This window comes from Equus asinus, chromosome 25, assembly GCF_041296235.1.
Source record: "Equus asinus isolate D_3611 breed Donkey chromosome 25, EquAss-T2T_v2, whole genome shotgun sequence".
NCBI lineage: Eukaryota > Metazoa > Chordata > Mammalia > Perissodactyla > Equidae > Equus > Equus asinus.
In genome coordinates this window covers 52437789-52449764 of record NC_091814.1, presented here as the reverse complement: position 1 = coordinate 52449764, position 11976 = coordinate 52437789, and the positions used below count along the sequence as shown (strand labels likewise).

The 11976-nt window shown below is 41.0% G+C and overlaps 1 long non-coding RNA gene across 1 annotated transcript; it reads left to right on the top strand.

Annotated features, from left to right (window-relative positions):
- Positions 1-283: 283 nt before the first annotated feature.
- LOC139042113 (uncharacterized) lies at positions 284-9488 on the top strand. Its single transcript, XR_011498353.1, has 3 exons — positions 284-439; positions 1510-1557; positions 9225-9488. It is a non-coding gene; the product is annotated as an uncharacterized lncRNA (long non-coding RNA).
- Positions 9489-11976: the final 2488 nt, after the last annotated feature.

Sequence of the window (11976 nt, the reverse complement as noted above, 5' to 3'; positions counted from 1 at the left end):
GGCTTCCCACATATAAGCTAGAGGAAGATGGGCATGGATGTCAGCTCAGGGCCAATCTTCCTCAGCAAAAAGAGGAGGACTGGCAGCAGATGTTAACTCACGGCTAATCTTCCTCAAAAAAAAAAAAAAAATCATGGCAAAGGAAGAAACATAAATTATAGAAATAAGTCCCGATGTATCTTTAAAATTACAATAAATGTGCACTGTTTAAAAAAAAGAAAAAGAAAGAAAAAGTTGGTCTACAAGTTTCCTGAAGGTGTCAGAGTAAGAATGAGTCTCAAGCGAAACAAACAAGCAGAAGCAGGGGGAACTGCAAATGCCACTTCTAGAGAGGACTGCCTGTGCTCGCAGGCATTCTGTTTCCTCTGCTGCATCATCTGCGTCCTTCCCTCCCTCCCCTTCCTCACCTGAGAAGATGGTTTTCTGTCTTGGACTGCAGGTAAATGGCTTGTTCCAAAGTGGATTTATATTTTATATCCTGGAATAGGTCATTCAGAAACTTTATAGCTGACTGTCCCTTTGTCCTAGAATCCTAGAAAATGTGTCAGCCTGCTTCCAGAACAACAACTAACTCTGCTTTGAGGTTGCCTCTGTGGATACAATTTTAATCTTTTGTGGAAAAAAATAGGTTTATCAGTTTAGTAGCTGGAGAAGGAAATTCATGGTTTTAGTAGTTTCTGCAGTGAGATGAAAGACACTTTGTGAGCTCTTCTTTTTTGCTGATCACCTCTCCAAGTGACCACAGTAAACCTGTATTCATAACAAGACAGAATTCCAGAATACTTCCTATGTACTATGTATGTACTATATACTAGAATGCTAGACTGCAGGACACTTACTGGGCAGGTACACACACGTGTGAGCATGCACTGCAGTTGAGAACAGCCCCAGAAAACGTGGCACTAAGGACAAGAGAGGAAGAAATCTGAGGAGTGTGGCCAGCAGGGGGGCTAGAGATCCTGTTACATCAGAGAGGATGTTTTGATGTCCCTTTCTCCTCTTCTGTGCCTGTCCTCTTCTTTTTATCCTCCTTTGTCAATCTCTTTCCCAAAGTATCCCCAGCCAGCAGCTGGAATGCTCATATCAATTCTCCTGTGACTGAAGAAAGCTTTCTGATTATTTTACACTAAAGTGTCAGTGACTCAGGTACGATCCCTCTCAAGGATATTTACATTACAAAGAAAATAAAAAGAACCAAGAGAAGAGGTTCTTTGACCCATCACTGAGCAGACAAAGCTCAGGAGAGAAGCTAGGGGAAAGCGAGAGCGGGCTGGAGGGCGAAGGTGATGAGTGTTGAAGCTACTTTGGGGCCAAACCCTAAAGTGAAGTTCATTTGGCGCCCTCGCCTTTCTTAACCTTTACTGTGCCCTCGAGCTGGCAGTTCCTTCTCAGTGTTACCACTTGCCTGCTGGCCTTGGTCTAGAGCTTTCTTATCCTCTGCCTTCAAAAGATACCAGCACTGACATAACCTTCACCTACGCTTTTTTTTTTTTTCTTTCTTCTTTTCAGGTCCTGCCTCTCTCTTTCTCTGAGAAAAGAATCTGTGCCAAAGCTTTAGTGAGTAATAAATTTCTCAGTGGAGTTTCTCAAACAGGGCATTTGAATCTTAAAAGGAGCCAAAGAAATGGTAGAATTTCAAAGAAAACTTTAAAACTGCACTCCCCACCAAATGTGTACCTGAAGTCAGTCCTGGCCCTAAGCCCACCTTGCTCCTAAGTATCCTTGTGTCCTCCTCTCGGGATCTTTTTAGGAACCACAATAGTTTAGAGCTACAGAACCTGTAAATTGTCTTTGTGTATGTTTATATGATATTTGCTAAAGCCTACAGAAGCTGAACTTTAAATTTATAAATAACATTAAAGTTATCTTTCTAGTAGCCTTAAGCTGATATTTTGTGTTTTTGTCTTTTGGTCTGGATTCCTGGTCCAGATTCTCTGACATATAGAGTTATATGAGATAGTTGGGAGCAGAAGTGGGGAAATACACAAAGGGAAAGAATCAGCGGATGGTTGAGTTTTACTAAAAAAGTCTCCAGGACACGAGTTTGAAGGAATTCGTTGTGTTACTTAGTACAGATGGATTGCTAGACAGAGCCCATGCAGCCTGTTTCTTTTCTCCTAGTTACCATTATTCTCTTGATGGCAACTACCATAATTACAGGGCTTTTTTCCCATGAGGAAAGAGATTCCGGTAACTGAGAACACATTGGGTGAAAACTTGTTTTTCTCTTGCAACAGTGGGAAGAGCTTTTGTACGGGCTAAAGTTAACTGTGAATCTTGTTCCTGTACCAAATCTCCTCGCTGGTGTCCGTGGAGGGAGATGCCATAAGATCTTTTTAGATTTGTTTGGAGGTTAGGAGTGGACCAGACAGTTACTTCAAGTGGTAGAAAAAATTAGTCAGAGAATAATTTTATGGTGTTGCTTTATCATAATTGTCATAACAGTTATCTAAATATGTATAATATAAACATACAAACACAAAAAGAAGTCATAGATCCAGTAGGTGGCCAAGAAGAGCCTTACATCTGTGCTTCTGACTCTTCTGGGCCCCATTGTCAGGAATGTCTTAAGGGGCTACTGTTACTCCTGGGCCTCTACGCGGGACCACACCAGACCCTTCTGGTTGACAGACAGCACAGTCAGATAACCAGTTCCTCTTAGTACAGAGTGAAGCAGGGAGACCCTAGCAAACTAGACAGTATGTTCAACATATTTGGAAAATTTTCACTAGAAGAAAACAATTCTTTGTTGATTTTTCTTTATGACCTAAGATTTCTGATTGTTATTCTGCCCCTCTTTCCTGTCTCAACCTATAGACAGACCTGCGCCATCACCATGAAATCAAGTCACTCTTTACCTCCCTTCTTTGCCTGGTGCTCTGAAACTCACACAATGATAAAGCACGGAGAAGAGTTATTATTGTCAATCTTTTTTTTCAGATCTAAACATGGTAATAGGACCAGCAAGTCCTCCTCCTAGGGGCCCTTGTCAAACATCCAAAGTCTTGAGTACTCCTAAACAGCGTCTGGAGTCAAACCACCGGCAAAAGGCCATCAGGCCCGCCTCCTTTGAAAGTTGTCTCTTGGCGAGGGAATTTGTCACCTGCTTGTGGAGGTCATTGAGTTCCGTCCTGTAACTTCTTCTTCAAAAGCATGCCATTCTTCTAGCACAAGTTCTCTTTCTAAAGATATTTTCTCTGATGTAGCCACTTCTACTATCTACAACTTGTTTACATTTTACAACCTCTATTCTCTGTCATTTTTTGCATAGCAGCAATGGGAATGTTAATTACCGAGTATTTATAGTCAATCTCTTGACTGTTAGACTAATTCATGCATCAATTCAACAATTCAGTCAATAAATATTGATAAAATCACACTTGTGCTCTGCACTGTGATAAAGATACTAAAATTGAATTAGACTAAAATTGAATTGAATTGAATTTTGGAAATAGATACTGGTGATGGTTGCAGAACATTGTGAATGTAACTAATGCCACTGAATTGTATATTTAAAAATGGTTAGAATGGAAAAGTTTCCAACATATTTTTATTGCCATAATAAAAACGCTTTTTCAAAATAAAAAAACTCAGAAAGAAAGACCGACATACAATAAAGTGTTATTGGTGAGAAGACAGAAGGATGTAAAAGGCACACTGGCTGCAAAGGAGGAAGCTCTGACCTCCATCTAACTGGCTATTTGTTTCTGTTTGTTGTCTTTTTAGCCATGGTGCTGGTTAGGGAGGGCTGCTAGAGCTGAGGGTTCACAGATGAGCAGTTCTTCTCCAGAAGCCAGACGCTCAGGCTTCCCTCAAACCCTGCATTCCCTTATGAAGGCAATGACATTGAAGAGCAGTAGAAACCTTGAGTAGCTTAGTCCTAAAGGCAGCACTTCTTCCTAATAGGATTCACTTGTCCTGCCCAGGGCCCAGACAAGAGAAGCATCCAGGGCACCAAGTTTAAGGAGGCACTCACGCTCAGGACAGGCAAGTGCTGACTCTGTGCTTGCACGACCCTGGAAAGGAGTGACCTCCTTAAATGTCCACACTGCATCGTAGTACTTAGCATCCTGTTCTGCCCTTGCCTGCTTACTTGCCTGCCTCTCTTTATAGACCATAAACTATGTCTTGTACGTCTTTGGATCTCCTGGGGCTGGTTCAAAGTATGGCACATATCACTCAATAAATGGTGGTATGCCTTAGTAAGCATTTTTAAAATAAATAAATGATGGCAGCAATCCACCGCATATCCTAGGGCCAAGCTCTTCAGCCTGTGTCTTCTCCTTGACTCCAATCTCTGTCCTGTCCAGCTGAAGTTTATTCCAGGATCATATTCCCTGAAGACCTCCCTGTAGACACTTCCTCTGCGCCTCTGGAACCCTGCCCATCCTCATCTTTTTCCAGTTTTTTTTTTGTTGTTGTTTTTTACTTTCCTCCTTGTGATTGATTTTGAACAGCTGCTCTGTCTTCAAGTCTGCTGAGTTTTCCCTAGGGTCTCATCCACTGTTAATGTCACTCAGAGAAATTTTTATTTCGGATATTGCATTTTTTATCTCTAGAAGTTCCATTTGGTTCTTTTTTATGTCTTCTATTTATCTCTTCATTATGTTTGGATTTTTTTTACATCCTTAAGCATATGGAACATATTTATCGAAGATCTTTCAAGGTCCTTGTTCGCTAGTTTCATCATCTCTGTCATTCCTGGATCTCCTTCTGCAAACTGATGTGTCTCCTGGGCGTGGGTCACATTTTCGTGCTTCTGATGGCTGGAAGTGGAAGACAGTCCTATTTCCTTTCTACGCTTTCTTCAATCTGTTCTTTCAAGCACATCTGAATTTCTCTTGATGACAGAACTTCCCGCTCGCCTCCCTCAAGTCCACCCTTCTCTTAATCCCTTCCTCTCCCAGGACCAGGAGGAGGGATGAGAGCTGACTTTGCCACACTGTTCTTTCTTGGTCATGGTTCACGGCGTGACCCACAGACTTTAAATTCTGTGCTCAGAAACTGAATTAATATAATAATAATAATCGTCTTACCCTTGAAATTTATCTTCAAATATCCTTAGTTGCTCAAAATTAGGATTCGTTCTAGCGCTTGCTGTGATGTGCCGCTCTTCTTGCTGACTGAAATGTGTATTTCCCCAGCTGCTGAGAATGTTGATGGCAAACAGCCCTGAGCTATCAGACCACCTCAGAATTGCCTGGGCTGAAGAGAGTTGCCTTGCCGAAGGTTATGCCACTTTCTTGGGCTAGTCTTGGTTCTATGAACGACTAACTCAGAAGTATAAAATTCCAGCCTCTCCCCAAATTCGGGCCTCCTCTGAAGGGCCATCTCAGTTTCAGAGCTCTCTGTAGGATTGGCTGCGGCCTTCATGGAGACTGCAACAGAACCCAACTTCTTTCTCTGGCAAACCCTGCTCCCTCCCTTTCCCTTTGCTTCCTTTCCCTTCCCTTCCCTTCCCCAAGTGTTAATGCCAAGCGCTCCCTCCTAAACCTCCTGCACACAATCTGTGCCTCGGAGTCTGTTTCCTGGGAAACCCAACCTGCAACAGTCATGCTAGGCATCTCAATGTCATTTGTGTCCTCATCCAATTCAATATAAAGCTATATAGATTCCAAGCTTTATAGTACCTATAAATATGTCTTTTTCTCCATAAATCGGTTTTCTGCTCTTAAATCTGTTCTCTCAAGCCACTCTCTCCCACACTGCTTTTCTTCAGACTCTCACGTAACTCTCAACAGTGCTACTCCTGTAGCTATTCTTCTCTCCTCTGGTCCGACCCTCTTCCAACTCATCATTCAAGACTGCTCCCAGATGGATCTTTCCAGAATGTAAACATAATCTAGCAAATCATTCATTTCCTAAGGACTTTCAATGACTCCCCATGGCTGACATTCGTTCATTCATTCAGTCAGTCAGCCAGCATTTGTTGAATGTCCACCATGTGCCAGGGACTGTAATAAGCTCTGGGGATACAAAGTTGAACAAAATGAACAGGGTCCCTGCCCTCATGGAGCTTACAGTAAAGGAAACATAGAAACGGCACATGAGGTAAATGGGCAGAAGCACAGAGGGCTTACAATCTGGTAAAGGGGAAAGACACAGATCAAACAATCGATCATACCGGTCAAACCAAAATAACATCCGTGACAAACTCCACGTAAAAGATGTTTGTGGTGCTATAAGAATTTATAGAAGTTTGACCTAATCAATCACAGAAGCCAAGGAGAACTACCCGAAGAAGTGGCTTTTTGGGTAAAACTTAAGTTCTTTAGCTTGGAGCAGAAAACTCTTTATATTCCGACCTCAAGCTCCCATTATAGCTTCCTCTCCCGTCAGCTCATGGCAGCCCACCTCCCACATCCGTCTGCCCTTCACTCAAGCTTTTTGGAGATGTCTGCTTGTTCACGCCACTTGCCTTTGTTTACAACATTCCTTTTGCTGTAATTTCCTCTCTCACCCTGCTCCACCACCTTCTTAATCAAGCTATCTCCTACTGATCGTTTAAAAATAAATACAGCCATTACTCTCTCTAGGAAACATTGCCCAATGCCTCGGAATGATTTTGATGTTTCTTAGTAATATTCTTTCTCCATATTCATATCTTTATCAAGTTTAACAATGATGCTTAATGCTACATATTTAAGTTTCTTGGGAGACAGGGTCTTGTTTGAGTTTATATTCTCCATGCCTAATACGGTGTGTGGCACATAACGTAAAAATGTATGACTGAATAAAGAAAATAAATGAATGAATGAATTTGCATATGTATATGACCTCACATGTCCCTTTATAAACTTAATCTAAAATTTAGCACTAAATTAGTTAAACATCAAGTATGACAAATGAAAGCCTTTGAGTAAGGAGACTTCAGGCATCCTTTAAGCTTTAAACTGAGAGGTGATCATGTAGCATTAGATTTAATTTAGTCATTTAGATGGTCAGAAACAGATTAGCCATTCATTTTCCTGTCTGATTGTCTTGGTCACCTCATCTGATGGCTATTTGATGATCCTCTCCATTTCTTTGCAAAGCATCAGCCTGCAGTCCATCCTGGAACTTATTGCAGTGGAATCAAGGTTCAAGTACTGGACTCACGCTTCCATGTGCAACAGAGCACAGCTTAATGAGACCCCAGCTGCTACATGACATCCACCAAATGTTAATTTCAAGTGGAAAAAAATAATCTATATATCGTTTAGTTCTTAGTTAGAAAAGGATTAGGAATAAACAGGATTTTCTAGATCAAATTGTCAAACTAAATGTAAATAAATCACTAAAACTAGATGGAATTCACCCAAGAACTTGAAGAAATTCAAGGGTTACATTGCGAAACTGTGGCCATTCCCCAAAAATCATTACCAACAGCTCCACAGCCAGAGATTGTCTCTCATCTATAGGACATTTTCCAACTAGGGACTGCAGAGTTGTGTCAGTTCCATACTGAGGAAGGATATAGCATTTCTGGTAGATGAGGAAGACTTTGGAGTCTTAAGCAAGCATAACCTCCTGAGAAAAAGGTAGCTGTCTTTTGCCAGGAAAAACCTTGGCTAACTGATTTACTTAAACTTTTTTTGGATGGTAAACTGAAACAGAGAAAAAGAGTAACCAAAAGGCATTTTCTAATGAAATTTTCCACCAAAAAAGTATTTTAATAGTTCCAAATCCTAAAAATCAATAAAATCAGTGGGATTATTGGAGAAGCTTAGGGAAAGTGTCCAGAAACATAGACAGAAATCACCCCAAATCCTCATTTGATCCCCCATGAGAATTGTCTCACTGAAACATGAGTCTGATCATGCCTCGTCCCTGATTAAATCCTTTAGTAGTTTTTCATAGTTGACAGAAGAAAGGGTAAATATCTTAGCATGGCATGAAAGGATCTTCAACATTTGAGCTGTGTTTTCCAGCCACATCTCCTGCCACACTTCCAAAGCATTGAAATTGTTGTCTTTTGATAATTTTGCCATTTTCTTTCTTTCCTCCAAGATTTTACACATGTAGTTTCCTCTGCCCAGAATGTTCTCCTTCCCTTTTTCCTACTAACAAATTCCAGGTCATCTTTCAAAATCTGGTTCAGAAGTCAACTTTTTCATCAAGCCTTCACCACCTCAATTCCAGCTTCAGTGACCTTTAGCAAAATCTCCGTAGTCCAGCTGAACATATCTACTTAGAATTACAACATGAACGCTGGTCCGAAGAACCATCTAAAATTAAAATTCTAATAGGAGATTGTAAGAGAAAAGTGACAGAAGTGAGAGATCCTTATGACCTTTGAAGAGGTCGTATTTTCCAACCATTCACACCCTGATTTATTAACCAACAGATAAGCAGCTTTCCTACAACCCCAGTAAGTGACTTGGGAGACAGAGTAATGCATCAAATCCATGAGCTCTGGAGCCAGGCGGACCAGGGTTATAAAGACTGAAATATGGAGCAAATTTAATATGCTAACATTTATTTCATATAATAAATGCATCCCCAAATTTAAAAATAAATTAAAAATCAGCTACATGAAAATTTAATGCATTTTGTGCTGTGTAATCCTCTTTTTTCTAGGTCCATAGATGGTGGCTAGGGGGTGAGAGAAAGTAAGAAAGAATGGGAAAACAAGAAAGGAAGTAATATCTATGGAATACTAGCATATCTATGTGCCACTTCTTCCTATTTGTTTCATTTAATTTTCAAAAGCATATGGTGAGGATAGTCTTGTGATCCTATTCCCATTTTATAGAGAGAGAGACTGAGGCTCAGTGATGATAAGATATTTACTCTCATTCTCGTGGCCAGTAACAAGAAGAGGAGCATGAATTCCAATCCAGGAGTGATTGCAGTACATATTTTTGGTATTGTCGTATACTGGTATCTCACAAAACCCCACTTCCGCCCAATAAGATGAGGGGAAGTCTGCTGCAGAGTGCGGGTGGGGCTTAAGAGAAATGTTTCATGTCATACATTCTTCCCTGGAGCTTTTTCTTCTGAAAATCCTATGTAGCAGACTCAGTTAGCTTCAGGTATCAGGAAATCAGAAAGTGAATCTGATTGGCAAGCCAACTAGGGTAATTCACCTTTCCAAGGATATATAAGAGTGGGCATGTGCCACTATTCTGACCAAAGAGACAGAGGGGAAGTCTGTTTGGAGGAAGCTAATGGTCCAGGGAAAGACTTTGTTTTGCTTTTTTAAAAGGAAGCATAAGGAAAAAACTACTCTTTGCTATTTTTAGATTTGTTATCAGTATGTGATACTTACAGCTGTGGCACCCATCTTGAGACGAGGAGGTCAGTCACCCTAAGAAGATACACCAGCGTGCTGAGGAAGACATGGTAGAAACATAGAAGATTTTAGGTCCTCAGTGATATCGTTGAGCTGATGAATTCACCAACCTACAACTGTCCTAACCCTGGATTTCTTTTTATGTGAGATAATATATTTCCTTGTTTAAACCATTTGGATTTGGCCTTTTATTATCTCTGCCTGAAATGTTCTAACCAGTAAACCTCTTTATTGTCATATTTGCTGATAGTGGTGTCTTTTCCTTAATGTAATACATGTGTGCATGTATGTGTTGAAAGGACAATGAAGGAAGGAGAAATGCGTCTCTATTCATCAAGAATCAAGTTCCCTACAGGAATTCTTAGAAACTTAGTGGTTTCAGTGCAAATTTTAAAAGCATAGAGAAAACTTCAAATGAGTTTTGGGGACCAGAAGTTCAAAACAGAGAAAGGACAAGGACTATATAGTAGAATGGACATATTCTCATATGGAGTGTGTGTGTGTAAGTCTGTGTGTGCCCATGTGTGTGTGTTTTCTCCTTCTTTATATGTTTCATTTTCATTAACTGTCCAAAGACCAAAAGACCTTGAACCAAAAGGTTTTGGGGTAGTTTCCTGTCAGGGTTATGGTTAGGGCAAAATGCAAAGGCAGTAGGAACTTCCACGTGCAACTATCTTCAAATGATATCTCCTTTCATGCTCAAAGTCAACTTGCTTCTCCACTGGGGCAGAAAATGAAAATAGAATATGTCAGAACTGGAGAGACCCCAAAGTAGACATTTGTTGATTGTCTCCTCAGAATTCCCCACACCCCTTTCTCGGCTGTCTCTAATTTCCATTTAGAGATCCGTGTATTGCCAGGGAAAATGAATCCTGGCTCTGTCCCAGTTTTGGAGCATGTATGATCTACATTAAGTCAATAAGGACATTTTCTCCCCCAGGCCACTGTGATTGCTAAGGGGGTGGATTTGCTAGCTAAGCTGGTTCAACCAGGGTAAATTTCAGATTGCCTGTTGGGAATCCAGTGCAAATGCATCCCCTCTTTCCTGCCACGTGAGGTAACATGTGGGCCTGAGACTTTTGTCTGCCATCTTGGAACCAGCCTCAGGATGAACTGATATCAAAACTGGGTTCTTGGTGACGTTGCTGAGACATTACATTAAACCTTATCTGAAGCCAGCCCCACTTCTGGAATTTTCCACTTCATAATCCAATACATTTTCTTTATTTTTAAGCCAAGTTGAATTTTTTTTGTCATTTACAATATAAAAACTGCTAAGTGATGCAGTCTGTTAGAATTATCCAGTGCTCTCTTCTCATTTCACAAAGAGAAATGAGAGAATGAGGGCCCTAGAGGGGAACTGACTTACCCAAGCTCAAACAGGTACATAGTTGCCAATGTGATGCTAGGAGACAGACTTCCTATCTCTTGATCTGTTCTTTACTCATAAACTTCTTGGCCCACAAAACTATACATTGTTTGATGTTGTTTTCTAGCTAAAGTAGGATGCCAGGCTGACTTTCACTTATGAAACTAGCGAAAACAATCTATTCTTCTCTGTGGCTACCTGGACTCTTTGGATGTGTAGCATTAAGAATTTTTTGAGTCTGTGGCATGACATCATAATGGGCCATCCTGCTTTTCTGAGGAAGATTGTTCCTGAGCTAACATCTGTGCCAATCTTCCTTTATGTTATATGTGGGACACTGCCACAGCGTGGCTTGAAGAGCGGTGTACAGGTCTGTACCTGGGATCCGAACCTGTGAACCCCAGCCCCCGAAGTGGAGCACACATACTTAACCACTACACCACCAGCCATGCCCCTCATCCTGCTTTTCTAATCTCTTAAACTTGCATGCTATTCGCATTACTGAGTGTCTCCCTTGTGGGGCTAGACATAGGCATGTGGCAAGCTCCTCAGAGTATTTCCAAGCAACCAGCAGGCAAAAAGAATACTTTGCTGAAACACAGGGTTTAAGAGCCAGTACAAGGTCACAAATCTGATTTCCCCCTTCTGATTGCATGTTTTCCTTACTTGTACACCTGTGTGTGTGTACATGCGTGTACGGTGTGTGTGTGCACGTGAGAGCGGTATGTATAGAGGAATATAATTTGGGCAGCTCTGTGACTAATCCAATTTTACTTATCCTGCCTTTTTCTTTTTTCTTTTTCATTGAGAAGACTCTTTGTACCTCTCACTCACATTCTTTCCCTCCCCACGCTTCCTTCCCTTTCTCTGTCCCTCTCATGCATCACTCTACCATGGAAAGATATGTTCAAGTCCCTCCTACTTGAAATATGTCACCATTATTTGAGAGGAGAAAATCCTCTGTTTCAGCTAAGCTTGTGTGATACGTAGTGGTTGCTATGGAAATACTCAAAGAAAGTACTTGAAAAGAGATATCGAAGTGAAAACTAATCTTTTCTCCAAGCAAGGAGTATGAAATGAAATGGGTTACTCTATGAAACAATGCATTACCTGTCACTGAGGTGAATACCAGAAAACTTGCATTTTCTACCCAAAAGCTGAGATTTTATAACCATGCCAGAAAAATGCCTGCAGATTGGCACGCCACTTCCTGAAGCCCCAAAGACTCATCCGTGGTCCTGCTCTTTTCACAAGGAGCCATTTCCCCAGATAGCTTATCTTCCCCCACCTTATTCTCAGAAAAATAATAGCCTTCCCCATTTCCTCAAAGCAC